Source organism: Lathyrus oleraceus, chromosome 3 (genome assembly GCF_024323335.1).
Source record: "Lathyrus oleraceus cultivar Zhongwan6 chromosome 3, CAAS_Psat_ZW6_1.0, whole genome shotgun sequence".
Lineage (NCBI taxonomy): Eukaryota > Viridiplantae > Streptophyta > Magnoliopsida > Fabales > Fabaceae > Lathyrus > Lathyrus oleraceus.
Window position 1 is genome coordinate 294,543,621 of NC_066581.1, and position 8,487 is coordinate 294,552,107.

The window sequence follows — 8,487 nt, forward strand, 5'->3', positions numbered from 1 at the left end:
GAAACGGATTTTGGACATCCACGAATTAGAAGAGCTGAGACTGGACGCTTACGATAATGCCAGGATCTACAAAGAACGAACCAAAAGATGGCATGACAAACGCATTTCTAGGAAGGAGTTTAAAGTCGGCGACGTATTGCTGCTATTTAATTCAAGACTTAAACTTTTTCCAAGAAAACTCAAATCTCGGTGGTCTGGCCCTTTCGAGATCACCAAAGTTCTCACTAGTGGCGCGATAGAAATAAAAGGTAGAAATAACGACCCTTTTGTAGTAAACGGGCAGCACTTAAAGCATTATCATAATATAGAAAACAGAGACTATTCGAACAGTCTCAGACTCATAGAGCTTCCCGCTCAACCTCAAACCTAGTACAACACGACACTACTGTCGAACTTGCGACATTAAACAAAGTGCTTAGTGGGAGACAACCCACCTTTTTCTTTTCGTTATTTTTCTTACACTCTATTCTTTTCTTCTTTAGTTTTCTTCTTTATTTTGTTTGCTCCCCCTTCTTGATTCTTTGCGGTCGCTCTTGTTGTTTCTAGTAACTAACTAAGACATATTGGATACTGACAAACAGGAAAATTACTAACTACTTAGCTAATTACTTTCATCATGCAACAACCAGAGACAGTTTTCAGAGGCCGAATTCAACGCAGGCGGTATGATTATCTAACCCGAAAGGATATGGCATTGACCATATATTATGATGGACCGACCATGGATAAATTAGGCATCCGAGATAGCATCCTATATATGTTTAACCAGCTTGGGTGGGAGAACGCAACCATTAAGAGACGGTTTGTCACGTACCGTGAACTAACCTTAGAATTCCTGAGTTCCCTTGTATACATCCCTGAGCATGGTTACGGATTGAACAAAGGGTTAATATCCTTTAGGTTATTTAGCATGGACTTCACCTACATCCATCGAGACCTTGCTGACCTCTTAGGATTCCCTAGCGGCCCTTTCATCTTTACCACCCGCCAGGAGGACCTTAACAATGACATTGATCTCGATGACTTCTGGGGTTTCATATCCGGAGAATCCAACCCAAACCCGAATGAGATGCACTCACAAATGATCCATAACCTTGCTATCCGATATTTTCATAAAATACTAGCCCACACCTTATTTGGTAAGGAAGAGAATAACACCTTAGTGTCCCGCGATGAACTCTTCATCCTGTTGTGTGTCGATCAAGGTCGACACGTCAATATAGTATCATTCTTGATGGAACGATTTGTCCACCTTGCTAAGAATAACCGTACCCCAATCATCATAGGTGGCCTAGTTACCATGATTGCAGACGCCATATGACTTGTACGCCCACTTTATGAGCTTATACCTTTTGGAAACATCCGACCCATGGATCTCGACTTTTGCTTTAACCACAGAATCATAGGAAACCTTGGGAAGGATACCTTTGATTATCTAATCAATAACGAAGTGGTTCGATTATTCACCCTGCCTAACCATGAGAAAACGAGTGTTCACAACCGAGACAACTGGCTCTATGACTTAGAGGAACACCCTATTGACCCACCTTCACCTCCCGCTACTCCGCCCAAATATGAGTGTGTTAATGACCCTATCCATAAGGAAGAATCTGACCCTGAAACACCTCCTAACTATTATAACATTGCTGAACCGGTTCCTCCATCTTGTGCTGATAATCATGCCATGATCATCACCCGTTTGAATACTTTCCAAGCTGACATCACCATTGTGAAAGAAGAGATAAAGCTCATACGCTTTGATGTCCTGGGCCTGATGGATATCGCCGTTGAGCAGTTTCATTATCTGAACGAAGCCATAGCTACATTGGGACAAAAACATGGCTGAAACTACTGACCATTGATTTCTCCTACTCGCACTAAGCAATGAGGACACTGCTTTGTTTTGTGTGGGGAGGGAGCACTTTTATTTATTGCATTACTTTTGTTCTATTGCTTTCATTTGCTATGTTATCGCAACATTTTTTTTCCTATGTTACATTTAATTTCAATTTATTAATTCAATTGCTATCTATTTATTTACGCTTATTTCATCTATTTTTTTTTCTGCATTTATGCTGTTAAATTAAAATTGTTTAGCCATTATTTATGCTGTCATCAAATTCCGCTGCAACCTGTGTTAGAAATTTTTGAAATTCAGCGCGTGACGACCGTCACTATAGGGTGACGTCCGTCTCATAGACGTGACGACCGTCACGAATTTGGAATGATCGTCACACACATGAAAGTGACCATTACGAGCATATGACCGTTGCAGACGACCGTTACGCATCCGTTGTGCGTGACGACCGTCACACCCTTGTGACGACCGTCACGAATTCCAGAGAGCTCGCCTATAAAAGCAGGCACTCTTTCTCCCTTTTTCTTCACCAATTATTACTCTCTTACACTCTGATCATCATCTATCAAATTCTTCACTATTTTCTTCGAGTGCGAAACTCACAAACCTTCCACCTCACCCACCAACACCAAAAGTTTCATCCAACTCACCAAATGGCCCATCAAGAAAGAAGCACTCCCGACCTATCAACCGTCACATTCCGTGATGGAGAAGCCAACGAGCGCCAAAGAAGCAACTATCTCAAGTTCTGCCAATGCTCCGTTCAAGCCACGAGGTATGTGGATCATGAATGCCTAAGGGAGTTAGGACTTTTGGAGGGTGTGGAATGGATGCTAGCTGCCTCCAACTTGACGCAGCTCTGTACCACACCGCAGCCAACCTACGAAGCGTTAACCCTGGAATTTCTAAGTTCCTACTCATACATCACTCCCCCTGGCACTCAACAATATCTCACCGGTGTGGCCACATTTAGAATGTTCGGCACCGAGTATTCCCTTAATCAAACCCAAATTGCGAGAATGCTTGGTTTCCGACATGGAGAAGGTATCCATTGCTGCATCCCGGAAGGATGGTCAGAGATAGCATTCCAAGTCTGGCACAACCTCACCAACATGAACGCAACGAGCTGGGACACACTTAACGCAACATATATCCACAACCCAGCCATTAGATACTTTCACCGAGTCCTGGGGCACACAGTTTTTGGAAGAGTCATCAACCACAAGGTAAACTCTAAGGAACTTTTCCTACTTCACTGTGTGTTTGCCCAAATTGCGTTCAATGTTACTCCTTTCCTTCTTGCCAACATCCAGGCTGCTTGCATGAGAGGCAGCCAAATGTTTTGTTGTGGGGGAATTATCACCTCCATAGCATTAGGCTTGAACCTGGGAGAGAGGCTAGCCAACTTACCATCCCTGGAAGCAGAATTCCTCGACATCGACTACTGCTGTGCCTCACACCTAATCAAAGTAAGAGATGATGGGAAGTATCATCCTGTTGTCAGAAACAAGACAGTACGAAGCATCATCATGCCCAACAGGAACCGCACAGATCCAAGAGAAATGACAAATTGGACTTTTGATCTAGAGGCCCCCGAGCCAAATGATGGAAATCCTGGTAATGGTACAGATGAAGTCGAAGAAGAGCTTGACAGAGGCATGCCTCAACCACCTCAAGAGCACGCTGCAGAGACCTTCTCCCGAGGACAACGAAGAAACGAACAAAGACCCGCCTTCATGGAAAACATCTACGCCGAGATGTTGCAACACAACGAACTAATGAAAGACCGCCAAACAGAAATGATGCAAGCGATCCAGCAAATGCAGCGGGATCAACACGATTATGCTCATTGGCATGATCAGGGGATGGCAGAACTTTCAGACCATATGAGTTCCTTGACTTATCGCGTAGATGCCATCTAGGAATACACTTAGCACGTAGGGTTGGATCCTACCCAGCGAGGACGAAGTGAGCGCGCAAGAACAAGAGCCAGAGCACGAAGAAGCCAGCCGCGTAATGATGAACAATGATTTTTGTTTCTTTCCTTTTTTTTTTTACTTCTGTGTACTGTCGCATTGAGGACAATGCATTGTTTAAATATGGGAGGAAATACTTATCACTCCTCTACTTGTTTCTATTGCTAATACAAAAAATTTTGCTTGTCCTTTTCAATCATTTTTACATATTTTGGCATAACAAAAGATTTTCCTAAATATTAAATGCATACCCTACGAGTATATAGGTTGTCTTGTGGAGATTCTGTTAGGAAAACTGAGAAAGATCTGACAAGATTGACACCGTCCCGACACTCTAGATCCCTTATTTCTACGAATTTAGTTTGAATAACCATTATACCGACACCTTAAGTCTCCATTCTAGATTAACTCCCAGTAGTTTATACTAGCAGTCAACACCGTCTCAAGCACAAACCACGTGGAGAGCCGATGAATATAAGTGTTCGATGCCTACAAATCAAGAAACTCCTTCATACTGTTTCTATCAAGAAATTGACAAAAGAACCATACAAAAGGTTGCAAAGTTATGCAAAAAGGAGGAATATAAACCCCAGTTGGTTGGTCCATAGGCACCTGGTACTGGACTCGGTAGGGCGAACTACGGCTCGATCCCCCACAACCTTCAAAAATGGGATATATAAAGGGGTACCACACTAGTGTACCAGACCCCCATGCTAAGAAAAGGATCAAAGTCACTAATCGGCTACTTCACTAAGTGCGTGCGGAGGCAAAGGGCTTAATGTGATTGCGCTAGAATGAAACCGGGTGAAATAGAAACAGAGACACTAGGTCGAGCTATAATAGCATGATTCAAACTGGCTTGTGTAAAGGAGAGATCTATGATCAAGCTGAAAGCTCGTGTCGTCATAATATCTTTGGTGTTTTACTCAATATCGGACATCTTACTAATCCGCCTGACAACCACGTACGAACGGGTAATGTATTCGCATTTAATTTTGTTTTCAAATTGTGTTTTGCTTGAGGACAAGCAAAAATTCAAGTTTAGGAGAGTTTGATAACACGAAAACACATTAGATAATTTCCTTAATTTACATTCAAAGATCAAACCATTTCGATTAATATCCCAATTATTGCACAACTATTTGTGTTGTTTTTGCAGATATTTGAATCTCCATACACTAAAGAGCAAAATGAAGAAAAGGAAGAAAAAGAAGAAGAAACAAGTGAAAAAGCACAGAAAAACCAGAAAAACAGATTATGCAGATTTTGCTGATGTGACGATCGTCACACATTCATGACGCTCGTCACGACCTAGACTGTGACGACCGTCACAGGCCCATGACGAGCGTCACGCGGCCACAAAGTGCGCTTTGAAGCAGTCAGCAATAGGCACCCAAACGTGCCTAAATCTCCTCCAACAAACTTTTCCCACGGATTCCTCTCTCAAGACCAAGTGTTCCTTGATTTTCTCAACTACCAAAACCTAATGGACACTATATAAAGGACTCAATTGGGAAAAATTGGGGACGACTACTTTGATATTTACGCTCTGCAATTTAATTTTCAGCTTTCCAATTGTCAACATTTTTTCTTTCTTTTCAGCAACCTTGTTTTCCGTTGCCTTATTGTATTCGTCATTCTTTTTATAGTTTCCCTTTTTCCAGTTAGCCATAGTAGTAGTTTCCTACACTGGGGAACTGCTACACTTTATTTTATTTTAGTAGTAATCTGTATTGAAGAAGCAAAGCCTACCGACTTGTGGAGGACTGTTCAAGTGCTCCAAGAATCGCTATACTCTATACTTTGATCTCCAGGTTTTTATTGAATTATTATTTTTATTGCCCATTTATTGTTAAAAGCATGTTTGCCACAATGTTGATCTGTGTATGCCTTGTGTCTGCTTTATTTAATATGTCCGGCTAAACTACCGGTATCGGTATGTAGCAACTTAATTTGATGGGATTCAATAATAACTAGTGAAAACCTTTTTTCTCAAATAAACTTTTAGGCTGAAGTTTTTAATCTAAATTTAATTAACTTTATCACAAAAGCGTGAAAAGCTATTTAACACGATTTTGCCACGAGAGTGGGGAATTAACTAAGGTGAGAACCAACAATCGCGAGAGCGTGAGGCTCGAGCTGGATAGTAAAAATTAGGCATTGAGTTTAAAAACAGCGAGAGCACTTTAAAAACAATTAGAACTTATTTATTTTCAAAAAGTAATTTTGACTTCAAATGGGACAGCGAGAGTGTACATTTTGACTTAAAGTTATAGGCCGAATCAACAACCACGAGAGTGTGAGATAAAGTCTTTTAAATAAACATTTTCTACTGAGAGATATTTGACATTCAAACTATTCACCGGTAACTTATCGAATCCCTGACGATTAATGCGCTGCATACTGATTCCTTCCATTAATTCTTTATTAAAACCAAAAATTTCCCTTAGATTTACTATATTACCCCCGAACTTCTACTAATCAATTCCCTTAGCTAAACATAGTGACGTTAGTAGCACTAGTTTGACCATAGGTCCCTGTGGGATCGATATCTTTTTAAAACTAAAGCGACTAGACTGTGCACTTGCAGTCAAGTACCCGACAGACTATATTTTATATATAGTCACGACAAGCATCAATAATTAGGATTGGTAGATTTATCATTGAGCCCGAGGGATAATCGTAAGTGTTTATGTTTTATATTGTATTTTAAATTTGAGTTGTTTTTTTAATTAATACTAACTAACAATTTTGTTGTTTAGCCTTGTACCGTCACATCCTGCAATAACAAAAGTTTTGGCTAGAGCACTTTCGAGTGAAGACAAGGAAGATTGATTTAAGTTATTTCAAGTGTAATTAACTAACTCATTTAAGTAATTATTATTTTAATTTCCTTTATATTTATTGGGATATTCATGATTATACTTTATTTAATATTTTTTTAATGCATACAACAATATAGGAGAAATATTGTTGGGACATCAGAGATCATCACCAAATTAAGGAAATTTTTTACTCGAAATGTGCTGCCCGATTTTCCGACACGCTTAGGCGTGTTAGACTTACTTGGAAAAGAAAAGGATCATGTGCTTGTTGGATAGGAGAAGATGTATTTAAAGAGTTTATTGCCCATTAAATTTTGATGCCTTTAAAAAACATATGAAATGGGAAAAAAAAATAGAGCATCTGAAGTTGGCGGCTGCAACTACTCAGCAAACAATATTAGTGTTACTGAAGTTGCACGAAGGATGGTAAATTTATTTATTTATTAATTAAATTTTTATTTAGATTTTAGATTAATTAAAACTAATTATATTTTTACTTGTGTTTTCATTTAATTAGCATGACGAGTGGGTAGAACTCAACTTCTTAATGAGATCCATCTGAAAACTCATATTAAGAGAAATTGAGAGTTTGTCGATGAACGCTCAATAAACACCCAAATAAGTTTTTCTTATATATAGCCATTTTATTTATTTCTTTTATGTGCGTATTTAAATTATGATAACATATAATTTATTTATTTTTATAGGAGGAGTATGATAGATAACTTGCATTTACTCTATCAGAGCATCCTGAATTACATGCACCACTACTAAGATATCCTACTAATTTTATTATGAGTTTTTAGTCTTGGTATCAATATTTTGCACATGAGATAATGATGATTGAGAAAAAAAATTATTTTTGATGAATTGACAATGATGATTATGAGCATTTATTATTTAATATTTTTTAATTAATTAATTAATAATTTAAAAGTTTATTTAAAAACTATTTATTAATACAAATTTTACTATTTAAAAGAATAATTTTGGATTTTAAGTTACACCGAATTCTTCAGTGCACAATTATACATTATGATGTGTTTGTTTCACATATATAAACACTAATATTTTTTATTGGAAAAACTAGGACTTCAACCATATTTCTCTCAATATTTTCTGTTTCATTGACTTTGACTTAATTTCTATCTTATAAGTAGTTCCTATCTTGAGCAGCATCATCCATGAATGGTTAATCTGATAGTAGATATTATTATCGATACTAGATATGGGTATGAAATTGATACTTAAGCAATTTTGGAGTAAATGGGTTTAATAGATTAATACTGTTATTTGCACCATATGTTACAAATATTTAGATTATAACTAGACAAATATTACACTAACCATGTTTACAATAACCAGTCACATGGTTATTTGTGAATAATGGGGTTGTCACTTGTGTCATTTCTTTCCCCGCAAATCCTCTACTATCTTCCAATTTCATTCATGTAAAATACTAAGCCAATAAAAGATGATTCGGAACTCACGTGAAAAGCACACTGAACACCAACATTTTTTAAGAGGGCTGAGGCAAACTGCAAAATACATAATATTAGAGCAAAAAGCAGATAGAAAAAATAATTGTTACATTAGAATCATAACCTCAGGAGTAGAACATACGCCCTGACTCTTTGTCTTCACTGGGTCAGTATACTTGATGAATCGCTTGAATGCAGGAAGAGTTTTCACCTAAATGAAAAGATCGAGAATATATCTTAATTGAAAGATAATGTAGGCAATCCAATAACGAAAGAATTATAACGCAGTTACCTTATTCTTGATCTCGTCAAACTTCTTACTCCAACCAGATTGGTTAGAGGGCATA